Source organism: Protopterus annectens, chromosome 11.part0, assembly GCF_019279795.1.
Source record: "Protopterus annectens isolate FY-2018-M chromosome 11.part0, PAN1.0, whole genome shotgun sequence".
Classification (NCBI taxonomy): domain Eukaryota; kingdom Metazoa; phylum Chordata; order Ceratodontiformes; family Protopteridae; genus Protopterus; species Protopterus annectens.
In genome coordinates this window covers 188,956,992-188,974,745 of record NC_056745.1, presented here as the reverse complement: position 1 = coordinate 188,974,745, position 17,754 = coordinate 188,956,992, and the positions used below count along the sequence as shown (strand labels likewise).

The following is a 17,754-nucleotide window of genomic DNA, read 5'->3' as shown; positions in this document are numbered from 1 at the left end:
TTTGTTTGTACCCTTCTCCTGACTGATGCCTTTCAACAATGAGATCCCTTTGATGCTTTGTAAGGTCTTTGTGAACCATGGCCTTTGCTGTAGCAGCCAACTGAATAAATGTCAGGAAAATCCTACTAGGACAGCTGAACTTTATTTGGAGTTAATCAGAGACTTTTTAACTGATGGCAGGTGTGTACCCAAGAAGACTGAATGCTGGTATTAAATCAAAAGGTGCTTCAACAAAGTATTAGTTTAAGGATGTGCAAACTTATGCAATCAGCTTATTGTACATTTTTTATTTTATATATTTTTCCCCTAATAGACTTGTGTTTCAACTGAATTGTACAGGCTATAGGTCACATTACAGGTGAGAAAAGTTTTGAAATGATTTATTGTGGTCTCATTTTTTTAGATCACAAAAATACAGTATTTTAACAGGGGTGTGTAAACTTTTTATATCAACTGTTATGTGTGGCAGGGATGGAGGAGTGAAGTTTTCATGGAATCTGTTGGCTAGCAGGTTAACTATGTCCACTGGCTCAGTGTATGTGTTATCATTAACTACCAGTTCAGCGCAAATCTGAGCCTTACCTTTTAGGTTACGATGTAACTAAAGAATGCTTTACAGTTGTCCTTTGTTGAAGAATCTAATATGGATTTGTTGATGTTCTTCGTGTTTTACTGTTGCAGTCATTACATTTGGGTAATCTGCTGGCAGGCCTGAATAACAAAGTCTTGGGTCCTGCGTCGGTTGCTGTCTCCTCTTCCATGACGTCAGGTCGTCAGGGGTATAAAACATGCAGCCGACTACATTTTAATCAGTCTTTCTTGCCGCACAGTGCCCTAAGCAGAAGCAATTCGCAAGTGCCGAACGGCCGACTCCTGGAATTTTCGTATTAGAGTTTCAGAACCAAAGTCTTCAAATTAAAGCTAAGTACCCCGTTGGGGAAACTTTTTCTTGCTCCTTACCAATGTCAATAAAAGTTAATAATTGCATTACTTGTGGGAAGCAAATACCTCATAAGGATTTTCATTTGTACTGTATTCCTTGCCTAGGCCCTGATCATAAGGTGCCTTGCTGTCGGTTTTGTGCTAGATTTAACCAACGCACTACTAAGCGTCGGTACATTTTTGCTTCTAAATATTTTGGTCCAAGATTTAATTATCCTGAAATGCCGTCTGTTAGCAATCCAACTACTGGAGTTCATAAAAAACGCAAAGAAAAAGACAGAGACAGACAGTTGAGGTCCAAAACAGACGAAGCTTCTACTAAGCCAGTCGCCGGTACTCAGTGAGGCGCTTTCGCAGCCCCTAATTCCCACTACTTTCGAGTCGCAGGCCTCTACCGAGATCCATTCAGAGTCCGGTATGCCACGAGAATCTCAAGAGTATTGATACCACAGATGTCTCTCCCTTGGATGGGTCTGGAGCTGCTGAGCAGGTACCGGCTTCTGAGGGTGTTTTCAGGCCTCAACATTTCTACATTAAACAGACGCCAGCAACAAAAGCAAGGTTAAAAACAATTTCCGACGCATGAGCCATGTGCTCAGGCCCCTATGCCTAAAAAAAAAGGGTTATCAAAATAGCTGAGGATTTAATTACCTTGATTAGGAGTTCCCAACACCCCCCCCCCTGCTAAGAGGCCTAGGCAAGGCACTGACTATGAATCTTCAGATCAGGTTTCCATTTCTTCCGATTCCACTTCTGATCAGGAATTTTCCATTCCACCCTATGAGGATTCTGATGCAGAGGAATCCATCCCATCTGCATCTCCTCCTGAGGATTACTCTTTTGGAGATACTCTGCATACTTTAAGGGAACATTTTCACTGGGAGAGTCAGGACTTCTCTGAATCAAAAAAGTGGCTGAGGGATTTCCTTCTCCCTCAGCATAGGCCTTTGGCAATACTTCCTGTATTACACATTGTTGATGATGTGTTTTCGGAATCAAGCATGGCTCCTAATTCCCTGCCTCCAGTTCCTAGTAAGCCATACAGATATTACAGGGTTGCTGACTCCCACAAATTTCTTTTAAAATATAATGCTGCTGATCCCGAGACTATTTCTCAGGGTCCTAAGGGTGTAAAGGCCTCTACAGACAAAAATCTTAACCCTTCTGATAGAGATTCCAGGGCGCTGAATAGATGCGGTAAGAAGGTTTATACGTCTGCAACCTTGGCAATCGGGGCTTTAAACTGCCAGTTTCATATTCTTAAATACCAACAGCATGTTATGGGCTTACTGAAACGGAAAATTATGTTGATTTCTGATTGTGTGGAAAATAAAGAGCTACAGGAATTATTACATTCAGCAGAACAGGTTTGGAAGCATACTTTGCAATGTGGTTTTGATTCTTTGGAGGCCTCTTGTAGGGCCGCCATTACTAGATCTGTGATTAGAAGGCATGCCTGGCTCAAGGAGCAAAATTTGTCAGATCATGTTAAAGCTAAATTGTTGGATGCACCTTTACAGCATGATACTCTTTTTGGTAATAAGGCAGAAGAGGTTTTAAAGAAAATGGAAGACAAAGCTAAATCTATGCAGACTGTAAAAAATTTCTTGCAAGTGCAGCCACCCACTGGCCTACTACAAATTGGTCCTTTCCTGTGTCCAACAGAGCCACTCAGGGCAAATCCAGCCACTCAAAAGGCTCCAGATACCAATCACAGGGTTCTTACAGATCAAAGCAATGGGGTGCCTCCGCCTCCAAATCTGGAGGAAACAAAGTACAACTCTACAGTAAGCAGTCTCAGTGACTTTCCTCTACCATCACCAAGCACTTATCTTTTAGTAGCCCCCTTGGGGGGGAAACTAGCACTTCATGCTCAAAATTGGCAGTTAATTACCCAGGACAAGTGGGTATTAAACATAGTATCCCAGGGGTACAGATTTCATTTCCATACTTTGCCAATTCCAAACAGATGGCCGTATCTGCCACAAAAACAGTGGGCAGAGGCCCAGAAACAAGTCAAGTCCCTCATGGATATGGGGGCTACTCAACCAGTACCAGAAAAGGACAAGGTAAGACTTTTCCTGGTACCCAGAAAAGACTATTCTTGGCGTCCAATACTGGACTTATCGATTCTGAACACGTACCTGGACATTCCAAAATTCAAAATGCTGACTTTACAACAGCTACTGCCTATGATAGGCAGGAATGCTTGGTTAGTAACTCTAGACTTAAAAGAGGCATACCTGCATATCCCAATAAGGGAATCATGCAGAAGATACCTCCACTTCAAAGCAGTTTTTTTTTGCATTACCAATTCTCTGCACTGCCCTTTGGCTTATCTACTGCGCCGAGGGTCTTTACAAAGTGCCTGGCACCAGTTATTGCATTCTGCCAACAAAAAAGCATTCAAATTTATCCTCATCTGGACGATTGTCTCATTCAAGCAGAGGACAAGGACACTCTTCTTCAACATCTGGCATTTGTAAAAAGGCTTCTAGCATGCCTAGGGTACACCATAAACAAAAAGAAATCACAACTGGTACCCTCTCAATTACATTCCTGGGTGCAAGCTTGAATACAACTGCCCAGATGGTTTACCTCACGCCAGACAAATAAAGGCAACTGACAACATACTTCAAACAAATGGCAACGAAAACTCAGTTATCTGTAAGACAAATTCTGCAGGCTTTGGGGTTCATGGCTTCCTGCATTCTACTAATTCCATATGCAAGACTGCATATGAGGAAACTTCAATGGTACCTAAAGAGTTTATGGAGTCAACATTATCACAGCCTGGAAACTATGATCCCTCTCATTCCCTGCCTACAACAGGAATTTCTTTGGTGGGCAGAGATATGTCACCAAAACAAGGTACTGTCATTCACTCTACCCCCTGCCACCCAAACCCTAACAGACGCATCAGACTATGCTTGGAGGGCCCACCTGGCAGGGAGATGCATTCAGGGCAAATGGAGCCCAAACCAAATGCATCTACATATCAACCAGAAAGAGATGCTAGCTGTTCAGAATGCTCTGACAGCCTTCAAGGACTTACTTTATCCAGGGCAACTACTAATAAAGACGGACAACACCACAGTTATGTGGTACATAAACAAGCAGGGGGGGTACACATTCCTACCCCTTTTGCAGACTAGCCATGGCCTTGTGGGAACACAGCCTTGACTTACCAGATACATCTTCAAGCTCAATTCCTGCCAGGAAAGCAAAATACTCTGGCAGACGACCTAATCAGAAATATTGTGGACCCTCACAAATGGAAACTGGATCCACAAATCTTCATCATGTTGACGCAGAAATGGGGGAGCCCAGACACAGATCTATTTGCATCTCCCCAAAATTATCAGCTGGACAAATTCTGCACAAGAAATCATCTCAAAAAAGCATGGAAAGCGGATGCTCTATCCTTCAGCTGGAAAAATCTATCGGTCTATGCCTTTCCCCCTCTGCCTCTGCTTTCCAAGGTCTTACTAAAAGCCTGACAGGAAAAAACAAAAATGATCCTAATTGCTCCGGACTGGCCCCGCTAGCGCTGGTACCCACTTCTAAGGAATATGTCTCAACTTCCTCCATGGTACTTGCCTCAAATACCTCATCTACTGTCTCATTAGAACTATCAAATTCTGCACACTCAGACCCAAACTCTGAAGCTGGCAGCATGGCTAATCAACTAATTATTCAAACAACACCTCTCAGTAAATCTGTGGATGGATGTCATTTTGGAAGCCAGAAGGCCTAGTACTAGAAAATCTTATACTGATAAATGGAAGAGATTCTGTGCTTGGAACCAAGCACAAGGAATAGACAGAGCAAAGCCCAATATTCCTCAGATTTTACAACACCTGACTGAGATGCTGGACAAGGGCCTATCTTTTTCTTCAATAAAAATCCATGACTCCACCATCTCGGCTCATTACAACACAAAGCCTCCACACTTTTCACATCCACTGCTTAAACAGTATCTTACAGGTGCCAAATATTTTAAGGCCACCCAGAAGTGCATCAACTCCTGCATGGGACCTCAATTTTATGCTGGAAAAACTCACCCTGCCTCCTTTTGAACCAGCAGCTACTTCGGATATAAAATTTCTATCTTGGAAAACATGTTTTCTTTTGGCAGTCACTTCAGCAAGAAGGGTTTCAGAACTTCAGGCTCTCATGGCAGTGGAGCCTTTCATTATATTTTACCCGGACAGGGTGTCCCTCAGGACCAACCCTTCTTTTATGCCTAAGGTGGTATCCAGTGTGGCTCTTAACCAGACCATTCACCTGCCAACATTTTACCCAAATCCGCAGAACAAGGGGGAGCAGATTCTGCATTCATTGAATGTACACAGACAACCAAGATTCTACTTAAACAGGACCAAATCTTTAAGAAAGTCTGAGCAACTACTGGTGGCACTGGCTGCAGGATCAGAGGGGAAGGCTATATCAAAGCAGATTATTTGTAAATGGATAAGCCACTGCATTCGTTTCTGCTATTTACACCATGGTAAACCTGTGCCCAAGGGGATCAGATCACATTCCACTAGGGCTGCCTCTACTTCACCAGCATTTCTCAGAAGGGTCCCAACCAGAGACATTCTAGAAGCTGCTACTTGGAGCTCTGTTCACACCTTCACAAAGCATTATAATTTACCTCTCTTCTCCAAATCCAGGGCAGGCTTTGCCACTGCAGTCCTGCAGGGCCTTATAGCCGCTCCTAATGCAGTTTAGTTCCATCCTCCCATCCATAGCTTTGGGATTCTACCCAAATGTAATGACTGCAACAGTAAAACACGAAGAACATAGTACAGTTGCATACACTTACCATAAATGCAGATGTTCGAGTGTATTCACTGTTGCAGTCTGGGTTACCCACCCGTCATCCCCCTTTTCTATACCTTTTCTCCATCCTTCACTATACTCAAAAGCCTTTGTGGTGTATTTGCTTTTTAGTTGAAGGTAAATTGTATATTTCTAAAAGTGCATTTATATATATTTACTGTTTATTTAAGTATATTTATTGTATTTTCTGCTTATCTGAAAAAAAAACTTGAAAAAAAAACAAAAAAAATACTCTTGTTTTCCATACTTTCCTAATAGTTTGTTCCAGTGATCAGATTTGCTGATCCCTGGGCTTTGTCTTGGTTCCTGTGTTTCTCCATTTTCCTTGTTTGGTCAAGGGGTAGTTTCTTTACTCACTAGTGGGAGTAGGGAGTACTGAGCTGCCTGTTTGTCCTCAGAGGAGTGGTTTAAGGCAGTAACTTGTAGTTTATTGGCCATTTTGGGTCATTTCCTGTCTTTTCCAGCCCCCTGCTATAAAGCACGCTTTAGCGCGCATTTGCGCGATTTAGCGCGGAGCTGCCACTGTTGCACACTAGGGCAGCACCGGTTAAGCAGGTTCAAACTATTCGGGCTACCTAAAGTCCACTCTTCAAATTTTCCCTTAAAACTACCTTCCTCGAACTATACTACTGATCTAATCAGCGTATCCTATAACTAAAAAGATCATCTCTACTTGACTCCAAGTAGACTATTCTCGATCTGTTAAACCTAGCACTTGCTCCTACAGTACTTATTACCTTGATACGGCTCTCTCATAGATAGCACCCCAAAAAGACAAACCCCCATTTCTCGGTCACTCACGTCCCCCGGAATCTCTTTTAAAGTTTTTTTGTCTAGTCCTTCTAGCATGTCGAGGGATCAGTTGCTAGTGTCCTCTCCTGCTCAGCTGGTGAACCTGGGAATATTGAGGCAATGTTACAATTGCCTCATGTACCTGAACAACCCTCTCCTCCTCCCACAAAACACAAATACATGCGAGAGATGCAACTATACGGCCAAACTGGAGGCTGAGCTCTCTCAACATAGGACTGGCAAGACCAGTCAGGAGGAGAAGGTTACCACACACACTATATACCCAGTCTCACATAGTACCATCACAACCTCAAATCATACACATAAACACACAAAGACATACTCGGAGGCTCTGATCAAAAATCTACCAAAACAGCAGAGGCCACCAAAGCAGACACCCAAACAACCACCACCTCAGAACACAACACCTGCAACACATAGACCTCACAGTCAGAGTGTCAAACAGTCACAGCCCTTAAGGCCAAACACAATGCCAGACACACTAGTCATTGGTGACTCCATAGTCAGACACACTGACGTCCCGCTCACCAGACTGAGTAAGGAGAAGGTTACAGTAAGCTGCCTGTCGGGTGCTAGAATCTGCCACATAACGCAAGCACTCAGGTCTCTCAACAGCAGGTACAAATACAACTCAGTCATTGTCCACGCTGGTGTAAACGACCTGAGACGTACCTCCTTGGACTACATGAAAAGAGACATTGAGGAGCTCTCTGATTATGTAGCCCAGGCAGGTATGACCCTGACCTTGAGCAGTATCCTACCTTCACCAAGAATGATGCCACAATACAGAGATAAGATGATCAGCTTTAACAATTGGCTTAAACTCTGGTGTCATTCAAAGGGAATCCAATGTCTGTCTGCCTGGGATGACATGCTGGACAAGCCACGCTGCTTCAAGGGACGGCTTGCACCTGTCACCCTGGGATTCGGATATTGGCAAAGGCTCTTGCCACCCCATAGTGCCTTTTTAGGCAAGGCTCAAATTCTAAACCTACCACCCTAGAACACAAAAAGGAAAAAACTAAGGGTAATGCTGCTCAATGCCAGAAGTCTAAATCTCAAAATGCACGACTGAGGCCCTTCTCAGTATGGAGAACATCGATGTCTGTGCTGTGACAGAAACCTGGTTCAAGGCTCCTGAGAGCACCCCAGCACTATCAGGTTTTACCTCATATCATGCGTTCCGGCCCCAAAACCCGGACAATACCAAGAAAGGAGGGGGTATCCATATTCATCAAGGACACCCACACCTCAAGACTGGTGGCAACGCATGATGCATCGGAGACCATCCAGGTGCAATTAACCATAGGCAAGACTGCTCTGCAAATTGTAGCATGTTACAGGCCACCCTCACAAACTCAGTAACCTCACATGGCCTTCCTGAAAACACTAGAGGGGATAAATGTATCACCAAACACCATCATACTAGGTGACTTCAATTACCCTAATATAGACTGGGAACACTACTCAAGCCCAAACACCCTAGCCCAAAAGTTCCTGGAATTCATAAACTCAAATGCCATGGAACAACTAGTCACCATCCCACAAGAGGAGAAAACATACTTGATCTCATCATCACGAACATGGGAGCACAATGTTCAACACCGGAAGTATACCCCTCACTGGTGAGATCGGATCACAAACTAATCTCACTGGAGGTCCTCATCCCACCCCACCTGAAATAAAAGACCACAGTAAAGAACTTCTCGAAGCCGACTTCACACTTCTAAAGACTAGTGTGGTCTCCTTTAAGGCCCCGGCGGAAAACAGTACTCAAGCAGCTGAATCACTTACAAATGCCTTCTACCAGCACCTGCAGGACTGCATGGATAAGGCAATCCCAAGCAAAACAAAGACTCTTTGTACCAAAGGCAAGCGTCCAGTCTGGTGGACCCCAGCCATAAACAAACTCTACAACAAAAGGAGGAAGCTACTACAAGATAGAGCAAAATCCTTAAAAGGTAAGACACCCTTGATCACTATAAGTAAAAACTAAGAGCTCTCATAAAATCATCCAAAGCAAATTTTGAGAGAAAAATAGCTAAAGACTCAAAAGACAATCATAAGGCCTTCTTTAGCTATGTTAGAAACCTGGGAGGAAACTCCCAGATATGTTCAGAACTAGTTCAAAATGATGTGAAGATTACTGATCCTACAGACATTGCCAACATATTGGCTGACAGGTTCAGTGCAAACTTCTCCCCAAAAGGAGAGATATCTTTACCAAGTGATTGCAGCCCCCCAAACATCTCCAACGCCCAAGTGAGAACTGCTCTCTCCAAAGCAAAAAACACAGCATCCATAGGACCTGATGGTGTCCCCGGCTGTGTGCTCCACGAACTCAACGAGGAATTAAACCCACAGCTAGGACAGCTGTTTAATCATAGTCTTACCTCTGGATACGTGCAGGAGTGGCGCACTGCAACTGTGGTCCCACTTCACAAAGGCGGTGCCTCCACCGACCCTGGAAATTACCGGCCCATTAGCTTGACAAGCCTTATCTGCAAAGCCATGGAGAGGATCATAATGAACCTCATAAATAAAGACATAGGGAATTTGCAGACTTTGGATCCATCCCAGTTTGGCTTTGTCAAAGGCAGATCATGCCTTCTAAACTTGGTTGACTTTTTCGAAAGTCACCAAAGCCATTGATGAGGGAAAGGCAGTCCATACAGCCTACCTCCATCTGGCGAAGGCCTTCGATACAATACCCCACTCGGGTATCATTGAAAAACTCATTAGCTTAAATGTTAACCCATACATCACAAGATGGGTTGCAAACTGGCTGAGTGACAGAACCCACAGGGTCAGAGTTGCTGGCGCCATGTCAGACTCAAAGCCGATAATACTTTATCGTCCACTATATATCGCAAGTTTCCCAAATACAATACTTTGTTACATGCTAACAGTTACCATCCACGCCACACCATCCACAACATTCCGAAATCTCAATATATGAAAATCAGACGTATTTGTTCATCTGATGAAGATTATTTGGAATGTAGTCTGGATTTGAGGCGCAGGTTTCTAACCAGGGGGTATGAATCCCAAATACTTGTGAAAGCAGAAGGTCAAACTTCACAAATGGAATGTCAGGATTTATTATGTTATAAAGCCAACAACAGGATTGGCAATAAAACAAAAGATATTCAACCGATAAGGTTGGTGACTACCTATGGGAATAATACTAATTGTTTCAGGGATGTTATTAACCAACATTGGGGTATCCTTTTGTCACATGAGGTTTTAGGTAGGGTGCTGCCGGCAAACTGTCAGTTTTCTTACCGAAGGGGACGGAATATGAATTCTCACTTCACACATTATAAAAGACATGTTACAAATATACCACAACAAAGAACCTTAAGTGGCGATAGATTAAGGGGGTGTTATCCTTGTGGGCATTGTGCTGCTTGTCAGCATTTGCAACAAACCAAAGAATTTTCTAGTAAAACACATCACAATTTTTGAAATAAGGGTTTTTGCTAATTGCAGCACAGACTGGGTGGTATATTTGGTTACATGTAGTTGCTCTGCATTCTATGTTGGACAAACGTCTAGACCTGTCAAATTTAGAATAGGGGAACATCTAAGTGCAATTAAAACAAGCGTGTTGCCAATGCACTATTTAAACATACCTTGGAGCATTCTTGACCATTTTAGGTTTGTGGTTATAGATAAAATTACCCTCCATAGGGGTTTTAAAGCCGGATGGCATCAAAAACTTGATCAAATGGAACAAAGGTGGATAATTCAATTGGGGGGTTTATTTAAACCCGGTTTAAATATGTTAGAATAGAATTTGGTAGGTCAAGTGTGTGTGTATATATATATATATATATATATATATATATATATATATATATTGGGCATACACATTATGACTATTATATCCTCTATTGATTTTGTTTTTATGCACATTAAAAATTTCAACAGGAATGTGGTGGACACATATATATATATTTTTATAGAAATAACCTATACAGGTTGTTTTCTATATATAGAAATTGTCCTGACCAGTTGTCCTGATCACCACATAAGTCCCTTAACATTTTGGTGATGGAAGATATGTATTTATTATTATTTTTTTGGTATATTAATATTTCACAATTTTTGTACAATATTTTCATATTATATTATTTATTTTATTTTTATTTTTATTTTTTGATGATATTGCACATGGTTCATATGTTTATTATGTTGAAGTTTTTGTTATATGATGTGATTTATGTGCTGTTTTGCTCCAATGTATTTGTTCATTATACAAGATTTTGTACCCCTTTAAATATGGAGTATATAAGGATGGTCCACCAGGGGTCGGGTTTCCTTATTATTTTTTCTGAACTGCATTGATAAAGGCCATGACATGGCCGAAACCGGTATGCTGTTTATTCATTAAGATTCCTTTATTTAAGGAATCTGGATATTAATAAAGTTGGTTCGATGGAACCGTACGTGCTGGCTCATGTTTTTTGAATGCTTACTTGGTTTTGGAGCCGTGCACGTTGTCCGGCGTGCGCGTACCTTGGGTGGAGTTGCATTAGCTTGACAAGCCTTATCTGCAAAGCCATGGAGAGGATCATAATGAACCTCATAAATAAAGACATAGGGAATTTGCAGACTTTGGATCATCCCAGTTTGGCTTTGTCAAAGGCAGATCATGCCTTCTAAACTTGGTTGACTTTTTCGAAACAGTCACCAAAGCCATTGATGAGGGAAAGGCAGTCCATACAGCCTACCTCGATCTGGCGAAGGCCTTCGATACAATACCCCACTCGGGTATCATTGAAAAACTCATCAGCTTAAATGTTAACCCATACATCACAAGATGGGTTGCAAACTGGCTGAGTGACAGAACCCACAGGGTCAGAGTTGCTGGCGCCATGTCAGACTCAAAGCCTGTCACAAGTGGTGTACCACAGGGCTCAGTCCTGGGCCCACTCTTGTTTGGCATCTACTTTTCCGAAGTACAAGCAAACACAGGAGGGTTATGGCTGAAAGTTTGCAGATGACTGCAAACTGGGCGCCATAGTAGAAAACACATCTGACACAGATATCCTTCAGAAGGGTCTCACAGAAACGGATAACTGGTGCCAGAGCCATGGCCTAAAGTTAAATGCCAAAAAATGCATAGTCATACCCTTCGGAAAAACAAGGTTACCCCTAGCTACCAAATAGGTGGCAATCCACTGAGCACAGAAGAAGTTATCAGGGACCTGGGGACCCAGGTTGATAGTAGTCTGTCATTCGACACCCATGCAGCTAAAGCAGTTAGGAAGACCTTCTACATTGCCCACCTTATCATGAAGGGATTCTCATCTAGATCAAGGGAGGTCATAGTCTCCCTATACTCATCACTCATCAGACCAATGATTGAGTACAATGCCCCATTCGGAATGTATCTGACCCGACACTTGCGGCAGCTGGAGAGGCCACAAAAGTTCCTCACCAAAAGGATAAAGGGTCTCAAACATCTGTCCTATGCTGCCCGACTGAAAGAACTCCAGCCCTATTCAGTCGCTTACCGCTTGCTCAGAGGTGACCTTTGCCTAACATACAAGGCCATGTCAAACCCAGATTTGATGAATATGCTTCACCTCAAAAAATCTAGATCCGTCAGAGCCACAAGGGCGGGAGACTTTAAACCTCGACACGGCTATTAACAGGACGTGCTGGAGGGATAGATTCATCACCCAAAGACTCCCTATGCTGTGGAACAAAATCCCGGTATATGTGAGGCAGAGCACCTCGCTGGCCTTGTTCAAGAGAAATCTTGACCAATGGATGGGAGATGGCAGATATACCCCATGGATTACCTCAGTGTCACTGCTCGACAGAGGCACAGCAAAATAATGGGTATAGTTCCCCATACTAAAGGGGTGGCGTAAGCCACAAAACTATGGGCTAGGCTTGTAAATGCCCTCGGGCAGATAGCCTAGTATGAACCTATATATTTTTGCTCCCCATTTGGGGGGCACCTGATATCTGGGGCAAGAAAAACTGATTAAAATGGCGTCACTGCATGTTTTATACCCCTGACCACCGGACGTCATGGAAGAGGTGACAGCAACCGACGCAGGACCCAAGACTTTGTTATTCAGGCCGACTGAGGGCAACCTGCCAGCAGATTACCCAGATGTAATGACTGCAACAGTGAATACACTCGAACATCTACATTTATGGTAAGTGTACACAACTGTACTTTTGCCTTAGAGGACTTCACGAGAAGTCTTATTTGCTTATTTAAGCTGAGGAGGAAGTGTCTACAGTTTAGAGTCGGCTCCTTCTTAGTCTTGGACAGCACGATCTTCCTTTCATTGGTCCACTAGGCAAGTTTTTCTCTTCCTTGAAGAGCTTGTTTTGGTCTTAATGGGTACTGCCAAGTCAATGCAGTTATACAGGTGCTTGTATAGGGCATTGGTGTAGAGCTCGGCTACTAGTTCCATCTGAGGGGAGAGGAACAATGAAGCTATTTAAACCATCCTGTAAGAGGTTATAGTCTGCTTTGGAGAATTTTTTTTAGTCTAGTTGCTGCTAGGGGAGGGTCAGGCGTGATGGTTATCACAAATGAAACTGATTTGTGGTCAGATCTCACCAGGGATGAACTCACAGTGGGGAAGCTACAGTGGTCTCCCATATTTGTAAGCACCAGGTCCAGGATGTTGGCACCTTTGGTGGGGGTGTCAACCAGCTGGTCCACGGGACTGGAGTTTAAGTCGAGGAACCTTTGGGCAGGTGAGTTTGAGCACAAGTAATTCGCCCAGTCAATGCTAGGGTAGGTAAAGTCACCCAAAACTGTGGTGTTCGAATGTATCTTGGCAGAATTCAAGTTGATCCAAATAAGCAGAGTGTGTGTCCTAATTCATGGAGGAGATTCTGTAGCTGGCTATTACTTGAATAGGTGTCCTACCAACAGTTAATTACACCTGAAGTATCTCTAGGGCATCATACTGTTTGACCAGTCTAGAGGTATATTTATCCTTGATGAATACTGATACACCACCTCCTTTAGTTTTCTTGCCTTCAGTTTGTGGTCTGAACATGTGGAAGGAGGTGTAACCCAGTACGGTTGGGGTGATCTCCACAGCCTTGAACCAAGTCTCTGTGACTGCACAAATGTCTGCATCCTCCAGGGTGAGGATTGCTTCCAGTGAGTACAGTTTCATGCTAATACTCCTAGCATTCAGCTACATGACCTTAAGGTAAAATAATGACAAACGTGTTGCCAAACTGAAAGTTATGGATCAATGTGGTTTTATGTAGAGGAGGCAAACATTTGTCTATAATAACAGAACAATAATACTCCAGAAGGGAGCAGAATGTAAAACAAAAACACTGCTGCTGGTGGGTATTTATCCAGTGAAAGCATTCACAGTAAGCTAGTAATTTATGATTAGGGCAATGGAAGCATTTGCATTCCCTGATACAACAGTAAGGTTAATTAGAAGGATATACGAGGAATAGCAGTCAAAAATTAAAGTGGGAGGGTTCTTCTCTGATAAGTTGTCTGAACAGAGTAACCAGGCAGGGGTGTCATCTTTCTTTTTTGTTATTTGTATTATATATACAGCCATTGCCAAATAAAATAAGGGACTCAGAAATTCAAAGGTAAAAGCGTTATGGTAATCAAGAAAAGTTGGCTTTATTTACAAATAATATAATTAAGCACCTGATGAAGCCAAAACATGACATAAGTGCTGTGGAACATTTTGGGACAAGTTTCAAGTCTTTCTGGGATATAAAATAAGTGAAGATAAAACAAAAGCTATGGCTGTAAACTATGTGCCCACACATGAATTCGTTCAGCATACCCATATGTATGGGGGCACAATAAAATGAAGTATTTAGAAGTATGGATTAAAAAGGATTCAGCTATGGTAGCTAAGAATATGTGGGAACAGACTAAATGAATAATAATAGAAAAACTGAGAAAATGAAAGCTCTTGTTTGTGGCTACAGATAGTAAGATTCAAGCAGTAAAGATGTTTAGTCTCTCTGGTTTTATATACAGGTCAAGCATATTTTTATCAATCAGAGGAGAAGTTGTGGATAGCAACTAATAAAGACTTGGAATGATTTTATCTGGGAGAGGAACAGGCCAAGACACAAGGTAGATAAGTTGATACTTCAATAGAAAAAGGTGGTTTAGGATTACCTGATTTGAAATTACATTTTAGAGATACAGTTAAGGTTCATAAACATAACACAAGCAGAAAGCTATAATTCAAAGTGGAAAGGGATGATGATGACTGAGAGGGAAAATTCAAGAAATAAGGAAAGAGTGGGCTTTTAGATGCTGATCCTTACAGAGAATAACAGTCATACAGAATATTATATTCATAAATTTGCAGAAAGTATTCTAAAAACTAAGTCAACACCAGAATGGAGAACGGAGATTCTGTCTGCCAACAGGGATGACTGCAATTAGGGGTACAGAGAATAGGCAAGGTGGGGCTGGAATTTACTAGAGAAAACTGGCAAAGGAATCAAGGTATTGGGAGAAAATAAATACAGAGGGACAGGGAAAGGTAAAGTATGGGAAGAGGGCAAGAAGACATTTGGACCTCAGACTAGAGACTACCTTCCCGTTTTGGGATTGATATCAAAGTATAGGCAAAGAAAAAAGGGATGGGGGAATCCTAAGACAAAAACCTGTTGTGGTACAGTTTTTAAAAGACTATAGAACAGAAGCTCCTATTAAAAAAGGGATAATTAGTAGGACATATAAAATGCTGTAAAATAACTATTGGAATCAATTAGAGGAAGTTAGAAAAGCTTGAGAAGAGACACTGGATAAGTAATGCACAAGGAAACAATGAGAGGACATATGAAATATGGAATAAAGTCTAGACCATTTAGGATTCTTGACTGGAAGTGTTTTGCAGGTATTTTTATACCTGAAGCAGACTCCAAAGAATTTTTCCTCGGGTAGACAGCAAATGTTGGAGGTGTGATGAGGAAGAAAGAGAAATAGGAGCATATGTTATGGGAGTGTAACAAGCTGGCAGATTTAAAAATTTTGTTCAAAGTATTCTATCAGAAATGCTGGATGAGGAAATGAGTGTAACTAAGGAAATTATATTTTGAGCTGGGATACAGGTTAATTCAGGTGGCTACCAAAAAACAATTACTAGAAAATGGAAATCAAAGTCTAAACCAACAGTATTTGAAGTGTTGGATACTGTAACAGACAAAAGAACTGGAAGTGGGATCTTTAGAAAAGGATAGGAGCAAATTACATAGAAAAAAAAATAGAAATTGTGGGAAGAGCACATGCAGAATAATGTTTTGCAGGAGAAGTCAGGTTTAAGAGAAGAAGTGCTGGATTATTAAACAGTACATATGGGATACATAATGCTTGTAACTAGGAACATGCTAAGATAGTTTATTTTATTTTATATTAACATATGTTTGCCTATGTCTTACATGGCAATTCAATAAAGATGTTTAATTTTTTTTTTCTCTTAACACGCAACTTTCAGTTTTCTGTTTTATCCTTTGGTCTATCCATTGTTCCAATGAAAGAAAGTGCCTTGTTCCTGTCATTGCCATTTGCAGACATCAGTGAATTAAAATTGTCCTTTACTTGGACAATCTTTCCTTTCAGGCTTCTTCAGTGGAGGTTCTTCTGAAAGACCTGCAGTACACAAATGGCTGACCAGCACTTTTGGGGGTTCTACTTGAGCCTCAAAATTTTCAGTTATCCCCAAGACCTGGTATTCTTCTTGGATTCAGACTCAATACTCACTCAAAGACAGACTTCCTTTCTCCAGACAAAATCTACTTCCTGTCAGGAGTAACTACAGTCCCTTCTACCTTTAGATAGGACCTTGCCAAGACAGTTTGTGGCCCTGGAGTACATGGAATCAAAAATTCTTATGATACTCTCTCCAAAATTTCACATGTGAAAGATTCAGTGGTACGTCAAGTACATGTGGACTCAGCACTGCACCTCCTAGATTTCCCAATTCCTCTCTTGCCCTTCAACAAGAACAACATTTTGGGTAGATCAACCAGAATTCTCTCAATAAAGGATTAACTTTTCGGGTTCCTCACCCTTGCAGGAAGAAATCACATATGCATCCAACCTCAGCTGGGGAGCATTGTTCCAAGAACACAAAGGTCCAGGTGTTTGATTAGCCAGGCAGTGCAAAGGCTTTAAAAAATAGAAGAAATTAAGGCTTGCATTCTAGTTCTTGAACTCAGTCTGTTCCTAAGTCCTCTATGAATCTAAAGAGACAACACTGTCATGCAGTATGTAGACAAAGAAGGTAAAAAATCTCACTGCCTCTGCAGACTAACCAAGGTTGGCTGGGAAATTACCATGCAGTACAATTTCTTCCTTCTGGCAGTGTACATCCCCAAAGACATAAACACAGTGGCAGACCTTTTGAATAGATTTAGAGTAAAACCATCACACAAACGGATATCAAACAGAGAGGCCTTCATAGGCATTGTCCATCATGGGGTACTCCCCAAATATATCTTTTTGCCTCCATGCATAACAGGCAACTCAGAGTATTTTGCTCAAGGGTACCATGCCCAAAGATATGGAACACAGACATCATGCCTTTCTCATGGAAGAGGAAATTCCTTTATGTATTACTGCCCCTTCCTTTGATTTCCAAAGTCCTTCTCAGAATTAAGACTGACAAGCCCAAACTATTTCTAGTAACTCCCTTTTGGTCCAGACAGCATGAGGCTCTCTAACTCATCCAAATTACCTAACTTCAAACTTAACCATTTCAATTGTAAGATTTTAATTCCATTCAGGCAGCTGTTTTCAGAGAACATGCGGCATACATTACAGGAGACTAGTAGGAAGGAGCAGCAGATGAAACGGGGCGCATCTGAAGGGTATATATTACAAGAAGATATCCTAAAAGCTTCTATACAATACTCACAGAAAACAGACCGCAAAGAAGATGTTCTCAGTCCAGAAGAATATGATTTAAGGGAAAACCTGGATGGCTTACTAGAGATGGAAAGATATATTATGACAGAGGAAAGAAAGAGACTACACAAAGTTGTTGTGTCTTTCGGCTTTTAGGGGTCGCCACAGCGGAATTCCGGTCCGCTAATGATTGGCAGTATATTTTTATGTGCCGAGTTGCCGGCCCTGACGCACAACCTTCAACGAAGGTACGCCCATTCACG

General features: G+C 41.9%; 1 protein-coding gene across 3 annotated transcripts in view; it reads right to left on the bottom strand.

Moving 5' to 3' along the window:
* The window catches only part of TULP3 (TUB like protein 3), a 1,091,431-nt gene that overhangs the window by 776,168 nt on the left and 297,509 nt on the right, over positions 1-17,754 (bottom strand). The gene's annotated exons all lie outside the window — the stretch shown is intronic.